This window comes from Thalassophryne amazonica, chromosome 8, assembly GCF_902500255.1.
Source record: "Thalassophryne amazonica chromosome 8, fThaAma1.1, whole genome shotgun sequence".
In the NCBI taxonomy this organism is placed as follows: Eukaryota; Metazoa; Chordata; class Actinopteri; order Batrachoidiformes; family Batrachoididae; genus Thalassophryne; species Thalassophryne amazonica.
The window spans coordinates 48,932,153-48,948,660 of record NC_047110.1 but is presented as its reverse complement, the minus strand read 5'-3'; the positions used below and the strand labels follow the sequence as shown (position 1 = coordinate 48,948,660).

Sequence of the window (16,508 nt, the reverse complement as noted above, 5' to 3'; positions counted from 1 at the left end):
ACAAAGTTGTTCTTCAACTCCCCACAGCCATACATTGGCCCTACTTAATAAAATTATCTGACAAAGTCTTGGTGATGTACTCCTCATGAAGTATAGTTACTCACCTCCTAACCTCTGAATACCATTGAAATTGCCTTGGTTACTGGTAGATGTAGCCTGCTGGAGCAACTGTTAAAGAAGAAGATGACAGACAAGAGAAAAATTCAACTCTCAATTTTAATTTGAGTGAACAAAAAGTGAACTGAGAAATTCTCTTCATAGCACAGGACACAAGAGTGCTTTAAGTATAATTCATTTCTTCTTAAAGTTCCCTTTGGAACTGTGACTTTTTTCAAATGTTAATGTTAAAAAAGGTGGCGTGTGCATGGCTCTACATGTGATGAAAGATGCCCAAATGTGCCTCTCAATGAAGTCTGAAACACCTAACCTGGGTTTGAGTGTTAATTTAATCATATTTTGGGGACTGCAGGGTGGTGATGTTAATCAGTGAAAGCACCTGGGGGAGTGGGTGGTTGCAAGGAAAACCTGCACCATCTTGGCCCTTTATGAAACGAGTTGAATACCCCTGCGGTAGAATAAGGACAGGTTTATTTATCGGAACATTTTCCCCAGAATACACTGGCGTAAATTGAAGTGGTGGCCAGTGTTAGTTCACCTTTTGGCATGTATGCATTGGTATGCTAATTGTGTGAATGATGTAAGTGGGTACTGACTTTCTAATTGGCTGAGAAATTTAAATAATGCCAGAAGTATCCTACGAAATATACGAGGTCTGTTAGAAAAGTATCCGACCTTTTTATTTTTTGCAAAAACCTGATGGATTTGAATCATGTGCTTGCATGAGCCAACCTTGAACCTTCATGCGCATGCGTGAATTCTTTCACGCCTGTTGATAGCGTCATTTGCTGGTAAACAGCCTTTGTGTGCGGATGGGTGTAGTTTCTCATCGGATTTTCTTTGCAAGGAAAATGGCGGAACGACTGGAGCAACGCGACTGCATCAAATTTTGCCAGAAACTGGGCGACAGCCAGGTGGAAACCATTTGGATTATTAAGACGGCTTTTGGTGACGATCCAATGGGCATCACACAGATTAAGGAGCAGTACAACCGGTTTAAAGACGGCCGCACAACGGTGGAGAGCGTGCCACGCTCCGGGCGGCCATCAACATGCTGAAATGACCAGATCATTTTCAAAGTGAACGCTGTGGTGATGCGGGACCGTCATGTGACTATCTGAGAAATTGCGGAAGAGGTGGATATCAGCACTTTTTTGGCACATTTCACTGTGAAAGAAGATTTGGCCATGAAAAGAGTTGCAGCAAAATTCATGCCGATGGCTTCGGCACGAAGCTGCCGATGGAGCAAAAGCACCTCCGTGTTGAAGTCTCACAGGACATGCTGGACTCCGAAAAATGATGCCCACCTCTTCCACCATTCGGAAGATTCAGACGGCTTTCGGTGGCTTTTCAGTCGTGTGACTATCCGAGAAATTGTGGAACAGGTGGGCATGTCACAGCATGTCCTTTGAGACTTCAAAACGGAGGTGCTTTTGCTCAGCCGTCAGCTTCGTGCTGAAGCCATCGGCATGAATTTCATTGCAACTCTTTTCATGGCCAAATCTTCTGTCACAGTGGAATGTGCCGAAAAAGTGCTGATGTCTATCTCTTCCGCAATTTCTTGGACAGTTACACGACGGTCCCGCATCACCACAGCGTTCACTTTGGAAATGATCTGGTCATTTCAGCATGTTGAAGGCCGACCGGAGCGCGGCTCGCTCTCCACCGTTGTGCGGCCGTCTTTAAACCGGTTGTACCACTCTTTAATCTGTGTGATGCCCATAGGATCGTCACCGAAAGCCGTCTTAATAATCCGAATGGTTTCCACCTGGCTGTCACCCAGTTTCTGGCAAAATTTGATGCAGTGCGCTGCTCCAGTCGTTCCGCCATTTTCCTTGCAAAGAAAATCCAACGAGAGACTACACCCATCCGCAAACAAAGGCTGCTTACCAGCAAATGACGGAATCGACAGGCGGGAAAAAATTCACGCATGCGCACGAAGGTTCAAGGGTGGCTCATGCAAGCACACGTGATTCAAGTCCATCAGGATTTTGCAAAAAATAAAAAGGTCGGATACTTTTCTAACAGACCTCGTATTCTCGCAGTCTGGATGTACTTCTTCATTGCCAACTTCTGCACAAGTGTGAAGGACAGACTGCATCACTGCTATGTGGTCAGGAGTAGAAAGGATTCAGCTCAGTGGACACAGATGCTTTGCTGTGGACATCACAGTTAAACATGCAGATGTCACTGAAATTTACAATGTGATGCATTTTTCACATCTTAATTATTAGATATTATTTGTTGGAGCAAACAAGATCTATTGTCTGTTCAAGACATTTTTGGTTCACAGTTTTCCGTAAAAGCAAATGCACAACAGTAACACGTGTCACTCAATTTAGCACACTGAGCATGCTCAACTTAGCACAGGGCTGTATCACACTGATGCATTTATTACACATTATCATCACATTGTAGCGACAGTGTATGGCTGGCTTGCTTCAAATTTGAGCTCATCTTCCAGAATGACTATTTACTTTCTATCTATCTAGCTACATATGAAGAGCTCTTTTCCAAAACGTGATAAATTCCAGTTTAAAAAAAAAAAAAAAAAAAAGAGTTCGCCACGCTATTCTGCTGTGTACTGAGCATATTCACTGCTCCATGAATATTTCATGCCAAATCGCTATATTTCCTTGTTTATATGTGCTGCAAATTGTTGTTTCTTTCCAAACTGCGATTGGCGCTGCACATGGTTTTTGGCTGGGTACAACATTTCCGCTAGACCAATCAGAGTTCGGTCAGCGCTATCCAACATGGCAGCGATCTGAAGCGGGGACTTTTGTTGCTTGTGTACGGTCTTATGTCCAAATAACTTTCGGGAATGTTTGCTGTGAGTACTTTTGATGGTTCTGAAGAGCCTGTGAGACCTACATCAGGTGGTAGAAGACACTGTTTAAACAAGGACAACTATGAACGAGAGAAAACGAAGAAAATTCGCTATTCTGGTGGCGGGCTGATTCCCTCTATTGGATGTAAACACAATGCTGCCAAAAACTTGCAGATACATTAATACCCGATGACATCGTAATGAATTTTTAGAAGGTTTATGATATGCCTGGTAAGGCTGAACAGGACAGGGCTCAACTTCATCTGATGACAATAACAGAAGTTAAACGGCAGCGTCAAAAGGTTGACGATGAAGACTGAAGGACAGGAACATCTCTGTGAAATACAGTCTGCTGTGTAATGATCATCCTCATAAAGTACCAGTTTGCAAGTCAACATTCCGCAGTGTTGGGTAAGTACAATTTTGTACCTCTTTAGAATCAGGCAATCTCAAAGAAAGTGACCAACTCCACTCTAAGCCAACCATTCACCACAAACGCCAATAACTAATAATTTGTCATCATATTAGAATTCATAATTTTCGCTTACTTGTGCTCATCTTTTGGAGCTTCAAAACACATCGAATCCGGCCATACAGTGAGGAAAATAAGTATTTGAACACCCTGCGGTTTTGCAAGTTTTCCCACTTAGAAATCATGGAGGGGTCTGAGATTTCCATCTTAGGTGCATGTCCACTCAGAGACATAATAAAAAATAAATAAATAAATAAATAAAATAAAATAAATCCGGAAATCACAACGTATGATTTTTTTAAATAATTTATTTGTATGTTACTGCTGCAGTATTTGAACACCTACCAACCAGCAAGAATTCAGGCTCACACAGACCTGTTAATTTTTCTTTAAGAAGCCCTCTTATTCTGCATTCTTTACCTGTATTAATTGCACCTGCTTGAACTTGGTACCTGTATAAAAGACACCTGTTCACACACTCAATCACACTCAAACCTGTCCACCATAGCCAAGACCAAAGAGCTGTCTAAGGACACCAGGAACAAAACTGTAGACCTGCACAAGGCTTGGATGGACTACAGGACAACAGGCAAGCAGCTTGGTAGAAGACAACAACTGTTATGATTATTTATTAGAAAGTGGAAGAAACACAAGATGACTGTCAGTCTCCCTCAATCTGGGATTCCATGCAAGATCTCACTTTGTGGTGTAAGGATGATTCTGAGAAAGCTCAGAACTACACAGGAGGACCTGGTCAATGACCTGAAGCGAGCTGGGACCACAGTCACAAAGATTACATTCGTAACACATGATGCTGTCATGGTTTAAAATCCTGCAGGGCAGCAAGGTCCCCCTGCTCAAGCCAGCACATGTCCAGGCCCATTTGAAGTTCACCAGTGACCATCTGGATGAACCAGAGGAGGCATGGGAGAAGGTCATGTGGTCAGATGAGACCAGAATAGAGCTTTTTGGAATCAACTCCACTTACCATGTTTAGAGGATGAGAACAACCCCAAGAAAACCATCCCAACCGCGAAGCATGGGGGTGGAAACATCATGCTCTGGGGGTGCTCTTCTGCAAAGGGGACAGGACGACTGCACCGTATTGAATGGAGGATGGATGGGGTCATGTATTGTGAGATTTTGGCAAACAACCTCCTTCCCTCAGTAAGAGCATTGAAGATGGCTCATGGCTGGGTCTTCCAGCATGACAATGACCCCAAACACACAGCCAGGGCAACTAAGGAGGGGCTCCGTAAGAAGCATTTCAAGATCCTGGAGTGGCCTGGCCAGTCTCCATACCTGAACTCAATAGAAAATCTTTGGAGGGAGCTGAAACTCCAAACCTGAAAGATCTAGAGAAGATGTGTATGGATGAGTGGACCAAAATTCCTGCTGCAGTGCGTGCAAACCTGGTGACAAACTAGAGGAAACGTTTGACCTCTGTAATTGCAAACAAAGGCTACTGTACCAAATATTAACATTGATTTTCACAGGTGTTCAAATACTTATTTGCAGCAGTAACATACAAAAAATAAATAAATAAAAAAAAATTAAAAAAAAATCATACTTTGTGATTTCCGGATTGTTTTTTAGATTATGTCTCTCACAGTGGTATGGAAGCCCATTTGTGCCACTTGAAAAAAGTTTTTTTGATTAATTGCGAGATAGTATCTCGCAATTCTGAGTTACTATCTCACAATTCTGAGTTACTATGTCGCAATTCTGAGTTACTATCTCGCAATTCTGAGATACTTTGTTACGAAATGCATTGCCCCCTACATGGTCATTCCATTCGATCATTGAAAGCTATTTTCGGTGTGGTTTCACAAACAGTGAGATTCGGACGCTATTACATGAGGAGGATGACATTGAAATAAGTCTCTGAACTTTACAAAGAACTTTGGCAAGGAACCATCTCTGGCGCAGGCGAAATAAAACGGATGTTGTCGAGGTGGCGGAGTTCATCCATCAGCAGCTACAGATGTCGGGTCAACAACACGGCTACAGATGGATGCACCAGAAGTGAGGGATGGCTGGCATAACCACGGACAGAGAAACTGTCCGTCTGTTGTTAAGACTCATGGATGGTGGTGGCACAGATTTACGAGCAAGGCATCGCTTGAGACATGTTGTGCCGGATTCAGCACCCCTGCCGTGAAAAGCACCCCCTTCACGGGAACGCGCATTTGAACCTCGTTGCCTTTAAACTCACATGTAACAGCACAGATACACAGTTTGCGCAACAAAAACGTACACAAATCAATATGATCCTTATTCTATCTCACGTTGTCTCCAGATATGTGGGAGTGAACAGAATATGTTCATATTTACGAGCACTAATTGGCTGGTTTTGTTCAGTAGGAACGAAGCGTCTGATATTATGTTTATTTTATGATGTTTCATCACACGATGGTGTTTGTTTTAGTGTTTATTTGTTTAAATGATTTTAATTTTATTCATTGACGTTATAAATGAATATGCAATAAATGAATATGCAGCATGAATCACTGTGGAACGTTTGAGGACCCTGTTGAAATTAGCATCCATTCCTATTGTCTGTATATAATATATTAATTTATTCAGAGTATCCTAATCATCATCAGAATTATTATTATTATTATAAAAATGTACACAAAACAATGGTTATCATTCCATGTAACTCAGAATTGTGAGATAAGTCAGAATTGCGAGATAGTAACTCAGACTTGTGAGATACTATCTCGCAATTAATCAAAAAAACTTTTTTCAAGTGGCGCAAAGGGGCTTCCATACAGTGGACATGCACCTAAGATGAAAATTTCAGACCCCTCCATGATTTCTAAGTGGGAGAACTTGCAAAACCGCAGGATGTTCTAATACTTATTTTCCTCACTGTAAGTGGGCTCATTTGTTAGTGAAACTCAACAGAAAAATAAGTCCATTTTATTCCATGAAAAAGTAAAAATATGAAGATTAAAACGCGTCTTTCCCGTGTTTCTGATACTTTCGGATTTTCCATGTGACGGGCTTATTCACTAACCTGTTTACTCTCTAAATCCAGTGTAAGCTCCGTTCTTGGTATGCGCATTCGTCTGGTGGACGCTTTGGAGTAAAAACGTGCGTTTCAAGGCACTTACGCATTGAAGATTTTTGCCATTCAGAGCTAGCAAACCAAGTGACGTTTCAAACCCATGACTCATATATTTTTTAGCCAATGAGATAAGCTTCCCACCGCATCATGGGAATTGTAGTCTTTAACTACAAAGGAGGCCAATATCAGCATGTGTAAAGGTGAAAGCAAATGGACAGGAAATTGCTGGAATTGTAAGAGCAGCCTTGACAAAAGACTTTCATCATGTCCAAGGCGACTTTAAGCATCGTCTTATCATTTCACATGACTTATTTTCAACTTTTTTGGACTTATGGTCTAATTAGTCATAAAATATAAATAATCCTGTTTGGCACATTTGGATCAATTGTGCCAAATGGCACTTTCACATACAAAAAGCTCAGTTTCACAGTGCTTATGACTAGAGATCTGATATTTTACACAGTTGTTGTCCAGAACATAAAAAACAAGTGTAGTGTGTTTGTAAGGTCTACTATGAAGTATAACAATAAACACTATGATATTACTTTTTTATTCAAGGAGGAAGAAAAATTTTAGACATGTTTGAAGTTACATTACTCAAGTTGTGTAGCACTTAGAGAGTTCATGCCCTCAGGATGCTGCACACACACATACAGGTTCAGCACTTAACTGACAATTGATAAGAATACATTCAGTAATTATTGTTTTTAAATGGTGGTTTTGTCATGCTATTTAGGGTTGCACATTGAATGGATTGCATTTAAAAATTGAAATGACTTATTTAGTTAGTTATTTTCCATGGTGGATAGTCTTAAAACACAAGATTAAGCAAAATGAATGAACGTTATTGAAGTGTTACTTTATTAATTGCTTTATTACAAATTGATGAAATTTCCTGATATCTACAACATGTTATCTTGTTTTAAAAACAAGACAAAAAAATGAATGGATTTATAGCATTTTTAAAAACAAACGAGTGGATTTATAGCGTTTTGGAAAAAAAAACAAAACTGGATTATAAAGAATAACATTGTTGTTAGACTTGTCAATTACTGTTTAAATTGTTCAGACTGAACCAACCATCTATTACAACAGGATAAACTAAATATTTGCAAAATTTGTGGGTCTGGATAAATAAAAGACATTTTTCTCAAAAACAAAATGGATTTATAGCATTTTGGAAAAGAGCTCTTCATATATATATATATATATATATATATATATATATATATATATATATATATATATATATATATATATATATATATATATATATATACACACACACACGCTATATCCTGTATAGCTGCATCCAGCCCTGGCTACCAGAAGTAACTGTGCTGTGACACCATAGTGTCCAGAGTAGAGCTGGCATAGTACCTTCTCTCTCAGTGGTGGTGGTATAATGACACCACAATAGGCAGCCAGAGTGTACCGAGAGTGTATTTCTTGTCACCGGGTAAGGATTCAAAGCTGGCATCGATATCCAAAACTTCAGACAAGATCGGGTCAGTGGATGTGTGTTTAACATGAGTTGAGGTTATTGTTGCAGCTGTGACTTCCTTAAAGTAGAAGATTTCAGTACACTGGCTCAGTGAGTGTCAGAGGCAATGTAAGTCTAAAGAGCTGCAGTAATTTCTTTGTTAAAAATATTTTTGTAATTTGGGCAGTTCATGAGAAAACCATCATCTTTGTGAGACTGACATACAATAACACCTCTTTAGCTATCTATGATCCTAACATCTTACCAAATGAAAAAGGTTAGATTTTGAAAGAACAGACATTTCTTAAGTTCAGAGTTTAAGTGATATTTGGACAAAGTTTCCGTTTTTACCCATCTCTATTTCAAGTCTAGCAAATGCTTGTTGTTCCTTCGGCAGGAACATGAACAGCTGAGCTATGTCCATTCCTAAGTCACATGCTCACTGGCTCAGATTCAGTCTTGGCAACAGCACATCATCTGCCCCCATACTTCAGCCAGAAAAAGAAGTGAGACAAGATGTTCATATAATGAGCTGAAGGGAATCAATTTTTTTAAAGTGATTTAATCAGTATTCATGCATAAAGTGAATGCCACAGAAACAAAACTGCTAATATATTTTGCATAGGATGTGTAATTAGAAAAACAACATACTAAACCTGAACTAAATAGAAATACTTGGCAATATAAGATAATTCAAATAAATGAATGATCTGCTATACACCATACTATCTGTAAAGAAAAATGGCTACATTGTGCAAAGATTAATCTGTTGCTCCATGTGGACAAACTGCCACAATCATTATCATATACAACCCCTGGCTAAAATCATGGAATCACCGGCCTCGGAGGATGTTCATTCAGTTGTTTAATTTTGTAGAAAAAAAAGTGAATCACAGACATGACACAAAACTAAAGTCATTTCAAATGGCAACTTTCTGGCTTTAAGAAACACTATAAGAAATCAGGAAAAAAAATTGTGGCAGTCAGTAACAGTTACTTTTTTAGACCAAGCAGAGGGGAAAAACTGTGGAATCACTCAATTCTGAAGAAAAAATTATGGAATCATGAAAAACAAAAGAATGCTCCAACACATCACTAGGATTTTGTTGCACCACCTCTGGCTTTTATAACAGCTTGCAGTGTCTGAGGCATGGACTTAATGAGTGACAAACAGTACTCTTCATCAATCTGGCTCCAACTTCCTCTGACTGCTGTTGCCAGATCAGCTTTGCAGGTTGGAGCCTTGTCATGGACCATTTTCTTCAACTTCCACCAAAGATTTTCAATTGGATTAAGATCCGGACTATTTGCAGGCCATGACATTGACCCTATGTGTCTTTTTGCAAGGAATGTTTTCACAGTTTTTGCTCTATGGCAAGATGCATTATCATCTGGAAAAATTATTTCATCATCCCCAAACATCCTTTCAATTGATGGGATAAGAAAAGTATGCAAAATATCAACGTAAACTTGTGCATTTATTGATGATGTAATGACAGCCATCTCCCCAGTGCCTTTACCTGACATGCAGCCCCATATCATCAATGACTGTGGAAATTTACATGTTCTCTTCATGCAGTCATCTTTATAAATCTCATTGGAACGGCACCAAACAAAAGTTCCAGCATCATCACCTTGCCCAATGCAGATTCGAGATTCATCACTGAATATGACTTTCATCCAGTCATCCACAGTCCACGACTGCTTTTTCTTAGCCCACTGTAACTTTGTTTTTTTCTGTTTAGGTGTTAATGATGGCTTTCGTTTAGCTTTTCCATATGTAAATCCCATTTCCTTTAGGCGGTTTCTTACAGCTGGTCACAGACGTTGACTCCAGTTTCCTCCCATTCGTTCATTTGTTTTATTGTGTTTATTTTCGATTTTTGAGACATATTGTTTTAAGTTTTCTGTCTTGACGCTTTGATGTCTTCCGTGGTCTACTAGTATGTTTGCCTTTAACAACCTTCCCATGTTTGTATTTGGTCCAGAGTTTAGACACAGCTGACTATGAACAACCAACATCTTTTGCAACATTGCGTGATGATTTACCCTCTTTTAAGAGTTTGATAATCCTCTCCTTTGTTTCAATTGACATCTCTCGGAGCCATGATTCATGTCAGTCAACTTGGTGCAACAGCTCTCCAAGGTGTGATCACTCCTTTTTAGATGCAGACTAACGAGCAGATCTGATTTGATGCAGGTGTTAGTTTTGGGGATGAAAATTTACAGGGTGATTCCATAATTTATTCCTCAGAACTGAGTGAGTCCATATTTTTTTTCCCTCTGCTTGGTCTAAAAAAGTAACCGTCACTGACTGCCGCAATTATTTTTCCTGATTTCTTATAGTGTTTCTTAAAGCCAGAAAGTTGCCATTTGAAATGACTTTAGTTTTGTGTCATGTCTGTGATCTGCTTTTTTTCTACAAAATTAAACTACACACTGATTAGGCAAAAACTGTGCTCACATCTGGCTTTTATTTGCATGTTTTGGTCTGATCAGAAATATTGACATATGAAAACAAACCAAGCACATGAAAGTGTGCAACACTGAAGTAGTTTAGTTTCAAGAGTGGATCTAAAAAAAGAGCCGCAGTTGAGAGACTACCCTTAATGTCCTGTTTGATCTCTTTTGGAAACATTTCACATTAAGATCTATAGTAATATGCAATCACAGTTTTTGCTTTCTTTTTCCCCCTTGGGTGTGGGATTATTATATGCCTAACTGAGAGGTGCTGTAAAACAATAAAAATGTGTTAAACTAAAATAAAGAAATGAGTGCAAAACGATAAAAATTTGAATGAATGTTCAAAATTTGGCAAATTACACGTGCATGTACATAACTTACTCCGAATGATAGGGTAACAACAAAGGGGCCTGTTGATTTTACAGTGCGATTTATGTTTAAGGGAAAATGAGGAATTTTACATTTTGCAAATAACATTTAATTTTGACCTTTGATAAACAAGTATTTGCAGAATTCGAAGTGGCTGTGACATTTGACCAATACTTACAGCTAGGTATTGTGGTGTGAGTGTCCCCAAACCAGCAAGATTTCCCCAGGCTGAGGCGCTGTTAAGCTGCTGAATTTGCTGTACGAGTTGCTGTTGCAGGCGCCGCTGCTCCTTATCACGCTGCGTGTCGGCAAACTTAACAACCAATGGGGAAGAACAACCCTAACATAGGAATAAGCAAGACATGTTAAACAAGTTCAGAGATTCACAAAGACCTTCAGAGCTTATTCACAAATGAAAAACCATAGTTGTTTCACTCAATACAATAAAAGGAACAGCATATTGTTGTTGCTTCAACAGCTTTTGTCCCCATATCAGAGCCAACATAGACAAAATATTGGCCATGCATAGCTGAGCTGTTCTAACATTCAAAGAAAAAAAAAAACGGGGGGTGCACATTTAATGCTGCAGGCAGTGATTCCTAGCATTTGGAGGAGCTGAACAGAGTTCACAAACAAGCAGACAATGGATGGAGACAACACTTAAAAACAGACACTCAAATGAGGATATATCAGCAAGACAAAAATTCATTACACACAGTCTCGCAAACAGTCCCACACTGTTGAGACAGACATATGGGCAAAAGGCATGCAACATAAAATATTTTCAGAGTTAAGAGCCAGACAAGGACCAGGCTGGAGAGGGAAAATGGCTTCTTCACCAACAGCACCTCCCATAAGAACTAAGAACTGGGGAGGTAATGCTGCTGGAGGATAAATAGGTGGCACCACCACCAAGTCATGATTTTAATCTTGTCGGACGAGTGTTATGTTTGGGTGGGCTCCTAATCAGATGTGGGCCAATGATTCACCGAGGTGCCTCTGACCTGCTAGCTGTCAAATTAATGCTGCTCCACTTCATGAAGACTGCCCTGATTACGGAAAGACAGACCGAGTACCTTAAGTATTTAATTCAGTAGTTTCATCAGCCAAAGCTATTTCTTTATTCATCTACATTCATCCTGTAGCCCAAGATATCAAATACAGAATACAGAGGGCTCGGTCCCAAATTAAGAGATAAAAGCCATTTTTGCCATGTACCATTTGCTCCCGATTCTGCAGCTAAACTGTACGTGACATTGTTTTATTCAATTATTTTGTAAGCGACAATGTAATTAGCCCGAGTGGTTTTGAAAATGAGTAATGCTGTGATGAATGAATACCATCTGTTTGGACAGCTTGTTCTTCTTTGCAACACAAGGGGGCAGCAGAATGTATGAGAGGGAAAGGGGAATGAGAAATAGGTGCTAAGGGGTACAGTACCTCCATAGTCTGAGAGTGATGCATGGTTTTGATAGCATTCTGTGCCATTGACCTGGTAGCAAATGTGACAAACGCACAGCCTGTAAGGGGAAGGGGGACAATAGGAGAAGGGGGAAGGGAGGAACAGGAAGAAACAAAACAAGACAAAAGGTTTGGACAACTCGTTATGAACCCCCAAAAAACACGTTTTACAGAGAATGGCAACTCCCAAGCACACAGAACCACCCTCACTGGTTAGCACATGGAGAAAGAACACAACAAGGAGAACAATAACACATCACATGAGCACAGTGATTGACAAATTTAACTGCAACCCTTGTAGGGTTGTCTTTGTGGTACCATGCTCACATGGTCACAGTCATTGTGATTTTATACATTTAATGTACACATTAATACACAATGAAAGGCTTTGGGCTTACAAAATATGGACACACTGCAAACATTGTAATGTAAACAGTTCCTAAGAATCACACATATACTAGATTAAGGGGGAGGAGAAGGGAAGAGAGAAAAAAAAAAAGGATAATCAGAACTACAGTCTGATTTGAAATACGTCAACGCAACAGCCCTGTACTGATTGCTACAGTTTTAACCTACATATACATGCTACTTGGGAGACATGACAACAGGCTAATTCTAGCCTTTGTATAGCGTGATGAAGGAGGTGGTAAAGGAGGAACTGTGCCGCCTACCAGCTGAGCCCACAAACACCAGCAGCTAGCAGTTGCCAAGGCGACAAGCCATTGTACTGGACAGTAAGTGTAGTGGCCCTTCACACAGAGATGTGGAGGTTGAGTGTCACAGTGACAGAGGGATAGACTATGGCCATGGAATAGAAGGGTGGGACTGGAAAATGAAGAGTATGTGTGTGAGAGAGTAATGAAGGATTAAGGAAGGCAGTCTACAAGTTTGACAAATGTGTATGTGGCTTTGTTGAAGGTGCTTGCTGTAAAGAACACTGCACACGCCCAAAGCACACCTACCTCTACTCTGACCATCTGGTCCTCGAAGAATTCGGCACTCTTCGATCTGTCCAAAAGATGAGAACATCATTCGGACCTCGTTCTCCCCATATTTCTTCGAAACCATTCCAACAAAGAGTTTTCTGTCTTCTACTGCTGCAAAGAGACAATGAAACAAGAGTTATTCTGTAACAAAAACAGAAAAAAACCAAAGGAGTTATGAAAGTGACAAATACATTAAGCTCTAAATCTTGCATCTCTTGTTCACACAATCTGACATTGTGCCATATTTTTGTCTCAATCAGAGCTGCCACCAACTTTACAAATGGCTCCAGCTCACAAAACTATTTTCCCCTACTTTCTAGCTCGTTAGATTGATTATCCACTTTTGCTCTTTAAGATTCACCTTACCTACCCCATTTTGGTCCACTTGTAGCCTTTAATCCTTATAGCTAATATCTGCACATTTATCCATCCATCCATCCATTTTCTTCCGCTTTATCTGGAGTCGGGTCGCGGGGGCAGCAGCTCAAGCAAAGCCGCCCAGACCTCCCGATCCACACACACCTCCCCCAGCTCCTCTGGGGGAACCCCAAGGCGTTCCCAAGCCAGCCGAGAGACGTAGTCCCTCCAGCGTGTCCTGGGTCTTCCCCGGGGCCTCCTCCCGATGGGATGTGCCCAGAACACCTCTCCAGCGAGGCGTCCAGGGGGCATCCGGTAAAGATGCCCGAGCCATCTCAACTAGCTCCTTTCGACATGGAGGAGCAGCGGACATTTACTTCATGGTAAACTGATATTTTTGGACCTGGAACCCTTTTTTTTTTTTTTTTTTTTTTTTTAAAGAGGTTTTTGGGTTAAACATTTACTCAGGACAAAAATGTTTATTAAGTGTCCCAATATTTAGTTTCAACATTGAAACCATCATAGGCTAAACAGCAATGCAATGCAAGCATGCAGTGCATCCAAAAGGTATTCATAGCACTTCAATTAATCCACGTTATGTTACAGCCTTATTTAAAAATGGAGGAAAATCATTTCTCCCCTCATAATTCTACTCACAACACCCCATAACGACAAGATGAAAAAACTTTTTTGAAATTTTGGCAAATTTATGAAAAATAAAAAAAATGAAATCACATGCACAGTATTCACACCCTTTGCTCAATACTTTGTTGAGGCACCTTTGGCAGGAATTACAGCCATAAGACTTCTGGAATATGATGCCACAAGTTCGGCGCACCTATCTTTGGGTATTTTTGCCCAATCCTCTTTGCAGCATCTCTCAAGCTCCATCAGGTTGGATGAGCAGCGTCGCTGCACAGCCATTTTCAGATCTCTCCAGAAAGGGTTCACTCGGATTCAGGTCTGGGCCACTCAAGGAGATTCACAGAGTTGTCCTGAAGCCACTCCTGTGATACCTCGGTTGTGTGGTTAGAGTCATTATCCTGCTGAAAGATGAACAGTTGCCCCAGTCTGACATCAAGAGCGCTTTGGAGTAGGATTTCATTAGGGATGGGGCTGATCCGATCCAATAACGGTATCGGGTTCCGATACAAACGTAATTCACTCAACGGAAATTTTGGACACAACCTGTGGAGTTTTCCAATCCAGGAGCCATCTGTGAAACATCTCCACAAGTGCTTTTTGCTGGTTGCGGGGTCTAAATGGAGGCGTGTCTCTCACGGGGAGGACTGCAATGAGAATCGCCTCCATTCAGGAGGTCCCTTCCACAGTTAGCAGCCAGCTAACAGGGGAGCACTGAGGAGTACTGTCACCAACATGTCTGCTGAAACCCCGCAAAGCAAGACAGCAACATGCAATGTTTGCAATGTTTGTCCTACAATACAGTGAACTGAATCAAACATTTGAAAAAGTGCCACATTAAAGAGTGCGAGGATTTTTTTTAACTGGAAGAAGAAAGAAAATAAGCCAGGGTTCAATGATTTACTCAGAATGACTCCAAATATGGGTAAATGAAATACTTTTTTTTTTTGCACTTTCTTGTTGGATTTTGTAAATGAAGAAATGCGATCCATCCTGAAAACAATACATGTACTCGGGGCGGGTGTGCCATCTGGTGTTCAAGAGATGAAATTTCAGTCGCTGACCCAACAATAAATAAAAGTACTTAATTCTTTCACCAAATCATCAAACCTAGGCTTGCATCTTAGATGCATCTTCTGGCAAATTGTAGCTGAACTTTCAGGTCTTTTTAAGAAAACCCTCCTCTATACCACTTCATCATGAAGCTGTATAACTTGGGATACAAAATATCCTCATAAAATCGACAATAATAATATTGTAGCAAACAGAGTTCTGGCATCAGAATAATTTAAATTTATTTTCATTTATATAGCGTCAAAATCGCGCTTCACATACAGTGAGGAAAATAAATATTTGAACACCCTGCGATTTTGCAAGTTCTCTCACTTAGAAATCATGGAGGGGTCTGAAATTTTCATCTGAGGTGTATGTCCACTGTGAGAGACAATCTAAAAAACAACAAAAATTTCGGAAATCACAATGTATGATTTTTTAATAATTTATTTGTATGTTACTGCTGCAAATAAGTATTTGAACACCTACCAACCAGCAAGAATTCTGGCTCACACAGACAGACCTGTTCATTTTTCTTTAAGAAGCCCTCTTATGCTACATTCTTTACCTGTATTAATTGCACCTGTTTGAACTTGTTACCTGTATAAAAGACACCTGTTCACACAATCAATCACACTCCAACCTGTCCACAATAGCCAAGACCAAAGAACTGTCTAAGGGCATCAGGGACAAAACTGTAGACCTGCACAAGGCTGGGATGAACTACAGGACAACAGGCAAGCAGCTTGGTAGAAGACAACAACTGTTATGATTATTTATTAGAAAGTGGAAGAAACACAAGATGACTGTAAATCTCCCTCAGTCTGGGATTCTGGGACCACAGAGCTGGGACCACAGTCACAAAGATTACATTAGTAACACATGATACTGTCATGGTTTAAAATCCTGCAGGGCAGCAAGGTCCCCCTGCTCAAGCCAGCACATGTCCAGGCCCGTTTGAATTTCACCAGTGACCATCTGGATGAACCAGAGGAGGCACAGGAGAGGGTCATGTGGTCAGATGGAGGGAGCTGAAACGCCAAACCTGAAAGATTTGGAGAAGATCTGTATGGAGGAGTGGACCAAAATCCCTGCTGCAGCGTGTGGAAACCTGGTGAAAAACTACCATATTTTCCGCACCATAAGGTGCACCAGATTATAAGGCGCGCCCTCAATTAGCCCGTACTTAACCCTTACATAAG

The 16,508-nt window shown here is 40.5% G+C and overlaps 1 pseudogene; it reads right to left on the bottom strand.

Annotated features, from left to right (window-relative positions):
• The window catches only part of LOC117515547, a 71,282-nt pseudogene that overhangs the window by 22,072 nt on the left and 32,702 nt on the right, over positions 1-16,508 (bottom strand).